General features: G+C 44.7%; 1 long non-coding RNA gene across 1 annotated transcript; it reads left to right on the top strand.

Annotated features, from left to right (window-relative positions):
• Positions 1-317: 317 nt before the first annotated feature.
• LOC134359667 (uncharacterized) lies at positions 318-13145 on the top strand. The gene is made up of 4 exons (XR_010021166.1): positions 318-4378; positions 5569-5654; positions 11925-12022; positions 13032-13145. It is a non-coding gene; the product is annotated as an uncharacterized LOC134359667 (long non-coding RNA).
• The last annotated feature ends 258 nt before the right edge of the window (positions 13146-13403 follow it).

Genomic DNA, 13403 nt, shown 5'->3' with positions numbered 1-13403 from the left:
CGAGCAACACGGCAAGAAAATTCATTTCCTCTCCAACAAAATGGAACGAGAGTTCTCTTTAAATAAAACAGAGAATGTGGGAAATGTGCCAGTCACAATTAACTTGATAAGATTAAGCTGAAGGGCTCAATGGCTCTAGTTCAGATGGGAATTAGTAAATACAGGTGCTGAGAAGTTCAACAGTCTTCAGCAAGCAGCAGGGCTCGTGACGGCACAGGGATTTCTCGAGGCAGGTCTGAAAAACATGGCACATGTGGAGCTTGAAGCAGTTCTGCAAACCCCAGAACAGGTCTGATACCCCCGAGGCAGATCTGAAAGACACAAGGCAGAGCTCTCAGGGCAGGTCTGAAAAATGCAAGGAAGACCTGATACTCGAGGCAGCGCTGAGACTTGGGAGCATGGCACGAGACTTGGAAACAAAGCATAACAAGAAAGAGCTTATGAGCTCTTGTTGATCTAGAGAACCTCACAAAAAATCTTGAACGTAGACCGAAGAAGCTCAGAACCTCCACTGGGTCCATAGTTAGTGGAGTCATGTTGTCACGGTGTGCTCTCGGAGGACTGAACCCAAATGGAACAGCAGGCTTCTCTGTCACATAGGTTGGTTGCACCAACTCAAGCCAGAAGTTGTGGACAGCAGGCGTGCAACTCGACACAGGAGACATAAACAAGAGGTTCGACACAGGAACACCAACAGAGCCTCGGAGAAGTAACTGAGCCACACCATCAGACAATTTATTCTCTCCAATACAATGATTCTGCTAAGGCACTTCTTCTTCTGACTTTTAATGGCAGTCAGCAGTCCAACTTAAAGGTGCATTACCACCACCAACTGGACTGGAGTGTGGTGTGGAGAGTTGGGAATAAAACCCCTGCTAGTTCTTTATCAAATGAAAACTAAATTACCCCCGAAAGCTCTAATAGATTGTAAATAATGAAAGACAAGATAGTAAATGAAATTTAAAGCCACTTCCATAACTTAGTTTTTAAATGAAAACTATAAACCCCCAAAGATAATAGTGCAGCCTGCATTTGTTTTCTTTCAACCTTGTATGCTTCTCATTGTAATGGAATGTGTTCAACTGTTTCCTAATGATGACAGAACCTACACACCCCAGAGTGATATCTTCCAAAATAATATAAGGAATAATTAAGGATAGTATGCCCAATTCTAAGTCGAGTCAATATAATTCCTCCCCTTCTTGTTTTACCCCCTTCTCCCATCAATCCAACAGTTTTGTGTATTCTGTAAAGGTGTCCCTCCTTATGCCCATTATCCCACAGGTCTTGCCACAACCCCCTAATTCTTAGCCCCACCAACCCCTTAGCTTCTGAATTGCTAAGTGGAAGGTCCATATCCACAGATGAACTCTTAGCAGCTTTTTTTGGCCAAACAATCAACCCGCTCATTCCCCTCAACACCTCTATGTGCAGGAACCCATAAGCAGAGACATGTAGACCAATACCTTGAATATGAATTAAAATTTGAAGAGCTTCCAGCAGTAAATCTGGCCTGCTGCTAGAATGACCTGTTTTAAAACTAATCAAAACCAAAAACAGACTCTGAACAAATGACAACTTTGCAAGGACAAATTTCCTCCATCCACCGTAAGCCCACAATGATGGCAACCAATTCTGCGGTATATACTGATAAATGAAGAATAAGGTGTTTCTTTATTGTTACCTGTAATCCAGGCACGAAAACAGCCACACCAACATTCCCTGTTAAATTATTTTTTGATCCATCAGTAAAAATGGGATGCTCAACAGTTGTGGCAAGGATTGAATGCCATAACAAGGTTAAATCTTGTGTCATAGGGGACAGCAGAGGTTCACTCGCAGATGAGCTCAATGGCTTCTATGCTCACTTTGACCACCAGAACTGGGAGGAACCATCATGCACCCCCCATGTCTCCCGATGATCCTTCGGTCTCAGTATCGGAAAATGATGTGCCTTCAAGACAGCAAATCCAAGGAAATCATCCAGTCCAGGCGGAGTACTGAAGGCCTGTGCTGGTGTGTTCACGGGTATCTTCAACCTCTCACTCCAGCAGTGTGTGGAACCCACCTGCTTCATTTGTACTGGCGCCCAAGGAGATTGTGGTAACCTGTTTAAATGATTATCACCCAGTGGCACTGACATCCACGGGGATGAAGTGCTCTGAGAGGCTGGAGTTGAAACATCTCAGCTCCTGTCTGACTGACAACTTGAATTTGTTCCAGTTTGCCTGCCGAAGCAACAGATCTGTGGCAGATGCCACATCATTGGCTCTTCACACAACCCTGGAACATCTGGACAGCAAAGACGCTCTTTATCGATTACAGCTCAGCATTTAACACCATCATCCCCTCAAAACTAATCAGTAAGCTCCAAGTTCTTGGTCTCAATACCAGTTGTGCAATTGGATCGTGGATTTCCTCACTTGTAGATGTCAGTCAGTTCAGATTGGCAAAAACATCTCCTCCACAATCTCCATCAGCAAAGGAGCACCACGTGGATGTGTCCTTAGCCCCCCGCTCTGCTCACTTTACACCTGTGACTGTGTGGATAAGCACAGTTCCAACACCATATACAAGTTTGCTGATGACACCACTGTTGTGGGCCACATCAAAGGGGGTGATGAATCAGCACACAGGAGGGAGACTGAAAATTTGGTTGAGTGATGTAAAAAAACAACCTCTCACTCTATGTCAGCAAGACCAAAGAACAGATTGTAGACTTCAGGAGAGGAAACCAGAGGTCTATGAGCCAGAGGATCAGAGGTGGGGAGGGTCAGTGACTTTAAATTCCTGTCAGAGGACCTGTCCTGGACCCATCATATAAATATAATTGTGAAGAAAGTGCACCAGCACCTCTACTTCCTCGGAGTGTGTGGAGATTCTGCATCGCACCAAAAACCTTGGCAAACTTGTATAGATATGTGCTGGAAAGCGTGCTGACTGGTGGCGTTATGCCCTGGTATGGGAACACCAATGCCAACAGTCGCAGAACCACATTTGAAAGAAAAGGAAGGTGTAAAAGAAACGAAGAAGTTTTGTGAACCATCTGTGAGACGCCACCTTTGGTTGCTTTGTTCGCTGGCGCCATCTTCTTCCATTCTGCGGAAATTCGAGCAACTAAAAGATGGAGAGAACCCCTAATCACCTCCATGTCTAATGCACAGTGTCAGAGACATGTCGACCGGAGTCCAGAGCAATGTTTGCCTCAGCCTACCCTTGTGACCCCATCTTCACAGAAGCTAGGCTTCAATCCATTCTGAGGAAAGATCATAGATCTGAAACATTAACTGTTTCACTCTCCACAGGCGCTGCCTGACCTATTGAGTGTTTTCTGTTTTTATTTCAGATTTCCAGCATCTGCAGTTTTTTTTTAGTTTGTTGACTTAGTCCATGTTATCACAGAGGCCCGCCACTGGTTGGGGTTGCCTAGCTGTCTATATGATATGCAAGCCAGGGCAGTACGATACGGAGAGCAAAGCTGTTGCCCACTAACAGGCTCCCCTCTCCACGGAGCTGATGAATCCAGACAAACGGGCAGAGAACCATACAGTTTGGCACCAGCGGGTTGCAGGAGTTGCCAGTCAGTGTTGAACTTATTTTAGGACTGCCTTGGTGACTCCAGCTCTGGATTTTTCCTAAGGGTTTACTCCCGAATCCTTCCCCATGAGTTGGCAGTGGAGAATTGAGATCAGAGTCTTCCTTCTCCTAGGTGAGCTGCCAACCACAGCTGGTGGGCCCCATCTGCCTGAAGCGACTGGTTTTAAGGCATCAGTAACATGCCTTTGCCCCTTCTCGTCTCGGCAGAAACTGTTCCACCAGGCTTAGTACTGGGCCGAGTCCACTACCTTTTGTAGGTGTGGAAGTTTGTAGCATAATTGACCAACGTTGCTATTGCAATTGGAATCCAGTAACTAATGATGTGCACAGGGATCTTCACTGTGTCTTTTACTAATTGTTATATTTATTAATGATCTGAATATGAATGTAGGAGGTTTTGTTTTGAAGTTTGCAGATGATATGAAAGTTGGTGGTGTTGACATTGAGGAGGGTTACAGAGCAGTTGGCAGAGGGGGCACAAGCCACCAAAAGCATCTCGCCAGAGTCCTCTGTCCTGGGTCAGACTTTCAAGTTGCCCTCTGCTGTAGCCCATCTTCCTGGTGCCAGCTGGGCAAATTATCTTCCTCTCCCAGGGATAAGGTCTTTTGGAGCTTTTGTTTACGTTTCTACAGCTCTGGGTTTTACAGGTTGGGGTTGGGAGCCCCGTGCCCAACCCTCCTCCCGACAAAACAGACTTCCAATTACTGAATGTGGGATCTGAGACTTCTGAGTGACATTCAGCCTGACATCACCTTGCCAAGCCCATCCATCTCACTGAAAGGTGAAAAAGCAATGAAGTAGATAATAGTTGGAACACTAATACACACTCTTCAAATTGTTCTTGCTCTAATTGAATAAAAAAAATATTTGTAGCTTTAAATCGATTTGAATAATTTTTGCAATTATTTGTCATTGCTTTGAACTTGCAATTCCTATTTTCCTTCATTGTGCATTGTAAATCAAAATTATTTATAGTTTTTATGGTTGCAAAGGGAGAGGGTGCGCTGGGGATGTGGTCTGGGAACCAAGGAGACGGTAACACAAAAAAGTTTGGAAAGCACTGCTTTAAACCTTTCCTAAGCATGTGCCTGACTAAATGTCTTTTAAACATGTCCATTGTACCTGCTCTACAGCTTCTTCTGGCAGCACAAAATAATTGTGACAATCCACCTTACCTATACCCGACATGATTGTATACACCTCTATAAGGTCATCCCGCAGCCTTCCTATGGTCAATCATCACGCTCTGTGTGAAAACATTGCCCACCGGCCCATGTTAAATCTTTTTCCTCTCACCTCTACCTCTGAGAAAATGATCGTGACAACCCCCCTTATCCATACCCGTCTATAACAGTATATTCCGCTGTAACATCATCCCGCAGCCTCTTACGCTCCAGGGAAAACAGTCCCAGCCTATTCAATCTCTCCTTGTAACTCAAGCCTTCCAGTCTTGGTAGCATTCTTGTAAGTCTTTCCTGCATCTTTTCCAGCTTATTGCATACTTCCTGCAGCTGGCCGACCAGAACAGCATACAATAATCCAAGTGCGGTCTCATCAACCACTTGTACAGTTGTAACATGATGTTCCAACTCCTGTAGTCATCGCCCTGACTGAAAGCAGCATTCAAAGCTCCATCTTTATCACCTCTCAGTCTCTCTGTCCTACAGTGCTCTCCAGAGCCCTGTCGTTTACTGTGCACGCCCTGCTCTGTTTTAACTGAGTGAAACACCTCACACTCGTCCAAACTAAATTCAAGCTGCCGTTCCATACCGCACTTCCAGATCCTGTTGGGAAATTAATCTTCTACAGACTTCCCTCTTCCACCTTGAGTGCTCATGGGCCAGGGATTCACAGGAGTCAGTTGGAATGTTGCTTTTCTTTGATCACATCCTTGAATTATTTTCTCTGCATTGTTTGAGTTCGAATGGCTCTTCATCCTGAAGCATTCATTGTTTTTCTTTCTTTCCGCAGGCATTATCTCACCTGCTGAGTGTTTAAAAGATGCCATTGTAGGTGTTGCATTGAGTATTGTGGAGCGTATCAGGGTTGCAGTGAAGGTGGGTGTAATATAATGCATTGGCCCAAGATTTCCTGATTTCTTCGTCTCTTAGGCAGGTCGAAGGAATGATTTACAGTATAAATGGTCGGAGAAGGACTCGCTCTAAACCGGGCCATGCCCTGGTCCACACCGCCCCCCAGTGGCCTGTCCAGGTATCACCATCTGAACTGCGAGAACAGCGGCTGGAAATTTTCCCAGGAGTTTATCCCACTCATAGAATAGAAACCTTTCGAATTATGATTGGGAAAACTGGCTCATCTCTGAGGAAATTCCCAGTCTATTTTAATCAGACCGTAAAGAAAAGGATTAACAAAAGGGATCTCAGTTAGGTTGCTGGGCAGAACACCAATGAGAATCACTGGTACCTCCTGTTCCTTGGTTGCCCAGCAAGACAGTTATGGAATCTTCGGAAAATTGAGGTCTATTGGTGACAGAGATGAGTCACATAATGCAACAAGAGTTCGATGTATTAGGGTATATTAAAGGGTCATTAAGCTAGAGGTTACAGTAAGGGGTTCTTTGGCCCACCAAGTCTGTACTAGCCATTAGATGTCCTAATCCTTCAGTAATCCCATTTTCTTCAGATCCTATTTTCAACAATTCTCCCACATTCAATCAGTAAGGAGTAAGTAGTGTAAGAATGAATGGATTGAAAGGAGACGGTGATGTCTAGGTTCCAGAGCAGAGAGCGGTTCTGTTGGATCTATGGGTGTGTTACAGTGTGTAGTTTAATCAGGGTGAATCAGAAAGGGTGTGAAGTATTTCAGAATAACTGTGGGACCCAAAATGACATAGAAGAGTGACAGTGGAGTGACAGTGTGTATGGCTATGCCTATGACTATATCAGAGTGTTATATGGATAGCTATCATATATGCTATTATCAGGTACTGCAAACAACAGGAATTCTGCAGATGCTGGAAATTCAAGCAACACACATAAAAGTTGCTGGTGAACACAGCAGGCCAGGCAGCATCTCTAGGAAGAGGTACAGTCGACGTCTCAGCCTGAAACGTCGACTCTACCTCTTCCTAGAGATGCTGGCAACTTTGATGTGTGTTGCTTATCAGGTACTGGACCAGGTTGCTTTGGCAGATATCAGATTGTTGCACCAGCATTAGACACATCAGAAAGCTGTAATGGGATTTGAATTATAGTAGAACGTTACAGTGAGTGATGTGGGTAGACAAATGGTGCACGTATGAAAGAGGGGTTTATAAATTAGCAGAATGGTAGATAAAGGTGTAAGATAATCAAGGGGATGAAAATAGTCAGAGGAAAACAAATGTTAGAATGCATCTCAGAGTGCTACAGTGTTGGGGACAGGGTTTACTGGTATGTTGTATTGAGTGTTGTGATATGTATCAAGGTGTGGCAGTAGGGAGACGTGTCAGAGTATTGCAGTGGGGTGGGTCTATCAGTGTTACAGTGGGGTGGGTGTATCAGTGTGTTACAGTGGGGTGGGTGTATCAGAGTATTACAATGGGGTGGGTGTATCAGTGTTACCGGGGGGTGGGTGTATCACAGTGTTACAATGGTGTGGGTGTATCAGAGTGTTACAATGGGATGGGTGTATCAGTGTTTCAATGGGATGGGTGTATCAGTGTTACAATGGGGTGGGTGTATCAGTGTTACAGTGGGGTGGGTGTATCAGAGTGTTACAATGGTGTGGGTGTATCAGAGTGTTACAATGGGATGGGTGTATCAGTGTTTCAATGGGATGGGTGTATCAGTGTTACAATGGGGTGGGTGTATCAGAGTGTTACAGTGGGATGGGTGTATCAGAGTGTTACAATGGGATGGGTGTATCAGAGTGTTACAATGGGATGGGTGTATCAGTGTTACAATGGAGTGGGTGTATCAGTGTTACAGTGGGATGGGTGTATCAGAGTGTTACAGTGGGATGGGTGTATCAGTGTTACAATGGGATGGGTGTATCAGAGTGTTACAATGGGATGGGTGTATCAGTGTTACAATGGGGTGGGTGTATCAGAGTGTTACAATGGGATGGGTGTATCAGTGTTACAATGGGATGGGTGTATCAGAGTGTTACAATGGGATGGGTGTATCAGTGTTACAATGGGATGGGTGTATCAGTGTTACAATGGGATGGGTGTATCAGAGTGTTACAGTGGGATGGGTGTATCAGAGTGTTTCAATGGGATGGGTGTATCAGTGTTACAATCGAGTGGGTGTATCAGAGTGTTACAGTGGGATGGGTGTATCAGTGTTACAATGGAGTGGGTGTATCAGAGTGTTTCAATGGGATGGGTGTATCAGTGTTACAATGGGATGGGTGTATCAGAGTGTTACAATGGGATGGGTGTATCAGTGTTACAATGGTGTGGGTGTATCAGAGTGTTACAATGGGATGGGTGTATCAGTGTTACAATGGGGTGGGTGTATCAGAGTGTTACAATGGGATGGGTGTATCAGTGTTACAATGGGATGGGTGTATCAGTGTTACAATGGGATGGGTGTATCAGAGTGTTACAGTGGGATGGGTGTATCAGAGTGTTTCAATGGGATGGGTGTATCAGTGTTACAATGGAGTGGGTGTATCAGAGTGTTTCAATGGGATGGGTGTATCAGTGTTACAGTGGGATGGGTGTATCAGTGTTACAATGGGATGGGTGTATCAATGGGCTGCAAAGAGTGTGGTTGAGCAGAGTACTGCTGACAGTAAAGGGTGTTCTGGTTTTGCCCCACATCACTAAAGTCAACGCTGGCAGCTTAATGGGCTGCTGTAAAATTGTCCTTAATGTCAGTGGGTGACCTTGAACATTAGATAAAGTGAGGAAGTCATTGAGCGATACAGCCCTTCAGTCAACTCGACTCTGCTAACCAGAAGTTCAGCTAAACTCGCCCCAATTGACAGCATTTGACCCATAATCCCTCTAAACCTTTCCTGTCCATGTTCCTGTCCAAATGTCTTTGAAGAGCATGTGTGAGAGAGAATAAGTTACAAGGATAGGATCGGTTGGGTTGCTCTGTGAGTTAGTATAGACTCGATGGGCTGAATGGCCCAGCGATAATGAAGTGTAATCAAATGCAGCATGATACAATTTTTTTTGGCAGGTGGGATATAGGGAAAGTGGTTGATTAGAGGCAGTTTTTGGATTGGATCCAGACTGTTAACCTTATTTAAGTAAAAAACGATACAAGAGACACTGTACACTGTTGTAATAAAGTTTAATTTATGTATGAGCCTTGCTTCTTGATACCTATTATTACTGAAAATTGCTCCTCAGGTATATTAGTGTGCTGGAGTTTTTAAGATGCTTGAGGATGTTCCAAGTCTTGCCCTTTCTCTCTTTTTGGCCCTGTATTCACGTATCCAGGGCAACCACGTCTATTGATGGGTGTTGCTCTGTTGAAATAGGCACAGGGCCCTTGCGTTGATGCTGAAACAATGAAATGACAGTGGTCACCATCTGCAAAATACAATAGAGTCCAGCTGCAGCTGCCAAGCATGTGGTGTTTAACACCAAGGATTTCTTCTGAACTTCACCCGCTTCATCTGTGTATCTGAGACGGAACCGTGCCTAGTGTATACTCAAACATACCTTGGAATTCACAAACTGAATTCAATGCGTGTATTGTCCCAATTATCCAGAGGGTAGTGTATTGGGTTCAGACTGTAACTCACATGTACAGGTAGAGTACTCACTGGGCTGATGAAATGCTCTCATTTGCCCAATGTGTTCGTGAATCACAGCCTAAATTCACCTAGAATCAAGTCTTTCCATTTCCCAGTGCACGTAGCACATGACCTGGGGAATCACTAGTTATTTTAGTGGGAATGAAATGTTACCCAGGTTTTTGGATATGGACTTGGACTATGGACTTTTCTCAGTCTTATAATTTTTATATTCTGTGTTTTTCACCAAATCTTTCCCCTTCGGGAGCGGGGGTTTGTGGGTCGATGTGCCTGTTCCGCTTTTGTTAATTTTTTTTGCTTGGGGAGGAGGGATTAGGAATTTGATGATCATGCTGCCGTTCTTTTCTGTGTTGGTTTATCTGGAAAAGAAGAATTTCAGAGTTGTATACTTTGATAATAAATGAACCTTCAGACCTTTGAAGCAGTGAGTATATGTTCACATGTGTTGGGCACTGTTTTAAAGCATTTTGACTGATAACTAGAAGTCCTGTCCCCAGGGAGATTAACATCACTTCTGCTTTGCATTGCTCTGCTAAGGGTGGTAAAGAGTCCCTCATCAGTTACTGGGGGAATACAGAAGGACACAGACTCAGAACAGAGAGACATCCTTTTAGAACAGAGGTGAGGAGGAATTTCTTTAGCCAGAGAGTGGTAAATCTGTGTAATTCGTTGCCGCAGGCAGCTGTGGAGGCCAAGTCAGTGGGTATATTTATGGTGGAGGTTGATAGATTCGGGATTAGTCAGTGCATGAAGGGAGACAGGGAGAAGCAGGAGATCAGGGCTGACAGGGAAGATTGATCAGCCAAGATGAAATGGCGGAGCAGACTCGATGGGCCAAATGACCTAATTCTGCTCCAATATCGTGTGAACATTGGACATGTTTAAACATTGAAAACAGCTCTCAAATTGTGGAACATGACCAAATGGTGAAAATCTTTACAAACACAAGCCCACAATCTCTATCCTGAACTGTCCAATATGCTCAAGTACAGACCTTATATATAAGGATTCCAGATACTTTTTTTTTTAATTTGCAGGTCTCAATCCCACTCCCTCTTTTATATCCAAGCACCTTGACAGGAATCCTCAAAAAAAGCAGCCAATACATTCTCAAGGAACCTTCCCAGAAAACAAAAGTGGACTCTGTTTAGAAAGCTACTTTTTATTAGCCCACATTATTTTGTTAATTAAACAGAACACAAACAAACTTAAGTAATCAGCAGCCCTTGACCTGCTGAGTTCCTGCAGCAATTTGTGTTTGTAACTAGTCCTATAACTTTTTTGTGTCGCTAGTTTTTAAGGGAGAAAATGGCAACTGATTTGTTGCCTTTAGCAACATACTCAAAACGTTGGAGGAACTCAGCATCTATGGAGATGTAAGGGGTTTCTTCTTTTATGTTACTGCATACGTTAATCAAAATGGCTTCTTTGTTATATTAAATCCTGTTAAAGTCTCTAGCTAGCTTATTGCTTGGGTTGTAATATAGATAATAGAGTAAATGAACCAATGGGTGTCCACGTTATTCTTTCTTGGGGTTGATATGCTGTCTCATGTGGCTGGGAACCAGGGGTTTTGGTGGGGAGTTGGAGGAGAGACCATGAGGACGACGGAGGTACGGGGAGTGCTCTGGTTGATCACTCCGGGTCGTCCCGAGCTGCGAGTCGAAGGGGTCAGCGTGGATCGCAGAGGGAAGAAAGGAGGTCCGAGCTCCAACATGTGCATGAAGGAATTGAACTTTGATAAGTCTGGAGCCTTTTCCATTCCTTTCTGTATTGTACCTCTTTTAATCTCATAGACTTAGTAATATCCATAAAGTGTAATTGGTAAAACGTACACTGTGTGCTGGCCGATGATGATGTTTGAGGCTGAATCCAGTGGCAGTTGTACAGCAACCAACATCACCAGGAGACAAGGCGGGCGGCAGGCGGGGTTTCCCCAAGATAAATACGAGCCAATATAGCTGAGCATTACAGAGACGAATAAACAGTCGACTATTCAGGCCAAGACCCTTCACCGGGACCGAGAATGAAGGGGAAAGATGCCAGAATAAAAAGGTTGGGGGTGGGGAAGGAGGATGCTGGAAGGTGAGAGGTGGAGCCAGGTGGTTGGGAAAGGTAAAGGACTGGAGACGAAGGAATCCGATAGGAGAGGAGGATAGACTAGAGGAGAAAGGGAAGGAGGAAGGGACCGGGGGAGGGGGGGATGGTAGGCAAGTGTGAAGAGGTAGAAGTCCAGAGTGGAGAATAGAAGAGGGGAGGGGGAGGCAGTTTTTTTACTGGAAGGAAAAGTTGATGTTCATGACATCAGGTTGGAAGCTACTCAGATGGAATATGAGATGTTGCTCCTCCAACCTGAGGGTGACTTCATCATGGCACAAGAGGAGACCATGGGTTCTAGCTTTGGTTTCATATCCTCTAAGTGGCCCTCGTTGACTTCATCCACACCACCTCATCCATTTTTTATGGGTCACTGCAACAGCTTACCATACTAATGGCAAAAAAGTTAATTTTTCTGACAAAGTGTGACTTGGTGTTTGATACACACCTTGCAGGTGTGGAATATCATATAATGCGAATGATATTGTTTTGTTTTACCTGTTCTTTTCCAGATCCTTGGCAAGCGTTGCCCCACTACATGAGCTGCAGTGCCCCGCAATGCCTGCCGATCGACTGGATCAGCGTTGTACAGGAGAGGAAGGCGAGGAAGGTACGCTGATTTGGAAGACAAAGAAAGTCCTTTGTTTAACCAGGGTGGAGTCTGTGGTACTGAGAATATAGAGCCATTATCATAGAATTATGTAGGTGTGGCACAGAAAAGAACCTTTGGTCCATCTAGTCTGCACTGACCATCTGGAGTCCATTTTACACTAACCCTACTCTATCGGGGTCACCTCTTTTCCCCTTACTAGGGAGAGAGAGCCTGTGGTATGTCAAATACCGGGTGAATGAGAAGTCTTTGGGGTACTGCAAGTCTGTGTCTTTATTGATGCTTTGCTGCACACTTGACTGCTCATTGAGGGGTGCCGATGCTTTTTTTGCTGGTGGTGGGGGGGCAGGGTCATTGCCTTGCTGCTGCTTGTGCATGGGAGGGGTGAGCTGGGGGGTGGGCTTTAACTAAGGGTGCAGTGTGAGCCAGAGCTCACCAGGGCACATCCGGCACCTCTCTAAGGAAAAAGCCGAAATAAGCAAGCTAATTAATTAGGTGCCGCCCAAGGTGATTTGAGTATCTCAGAAACTGCTGATTTCCTGGGATTTTTACGCACAACAGACTCTGGAGTTTACAAAGAATGGTGCCAAAAACAAAAAAACATCCAGCAAGTGGATTTAACAAGATGTTTTCACTCACAGAACAGCCACTCGCTGGATGTTTTTTTTGTTTTTGGCACCATTCTTTGTAAACTCCAGAGTCTGTTCTGTGTAAAAATCCCAGGATATCAGCAGTTTCTGAGGGACTCAAATCACCCTGGGCTGCACCTGGTTAATTAGCTTGTCTATTTTGTTTTTTTCCTTAAAGATGTGCCCGACGCGCTCCAGCTAGCACTGCACCCCTGGCTTTAACTGTCATTCATTTGATGGGCCACTCCTCTGTTTTCATGGATGTCTGCAAAGAAAAAAGAATTTCAGGATATATACTGTATGCATTTCTCTGACATTAAATGTACCTATTGAAACCGAACACTTATTGGTCTCCCTGCATTCTGTCAATTCTCTTTCAGATTCTGCAACTCACTTTCACACCAGGTTCAATTTGCCTATTAACCTGCCAGTGCACGCAGCTTTGGAAAATGGGAGGAATCCGTAGCACACGAGGAAACCTACCTACACGGTCACAGGGGAAACATGCAAACTCAAAACAAACGACTGCCTATTTTCTTACGACCCTTCCTCCTCCCCTGCTCCAGATGGTCGTCACCCAGTCACCCCCCCCCACCAATAAGCTCCAACCCAATATCTCCTGGTTCATTGTGATCTCCCATGATGGATGCTGCTTCGCTAGTGGCCCGTGCTGGTGATTACAGCCAACCACGGCATCATCTTTATCAAATAGGCAAACCTCCATCAGGATGACCTGGAAGTGGAGGCAGCTA

Source organism: Mobula hypostoma, chromosome 21 (genome assembly GCF_963921235.1).
Source record: "Mobula hypostoma chromosome 21, sMobHyp1.1, whole genome shotgun sequence".
NCBI classification, from domain to species: domain Eukaryota; kingdom Metazoa; phylum Chordata; class Chondrichthyes; order Myliobatiformes; family Myliobatidae; genus Mobula; species Mobula hypostoma.
The sequence above is the reverse complement of the archived record's forward strand: the minus strand, read 5'-3'. Positions and strand labels throughout refer to the sequence as shown.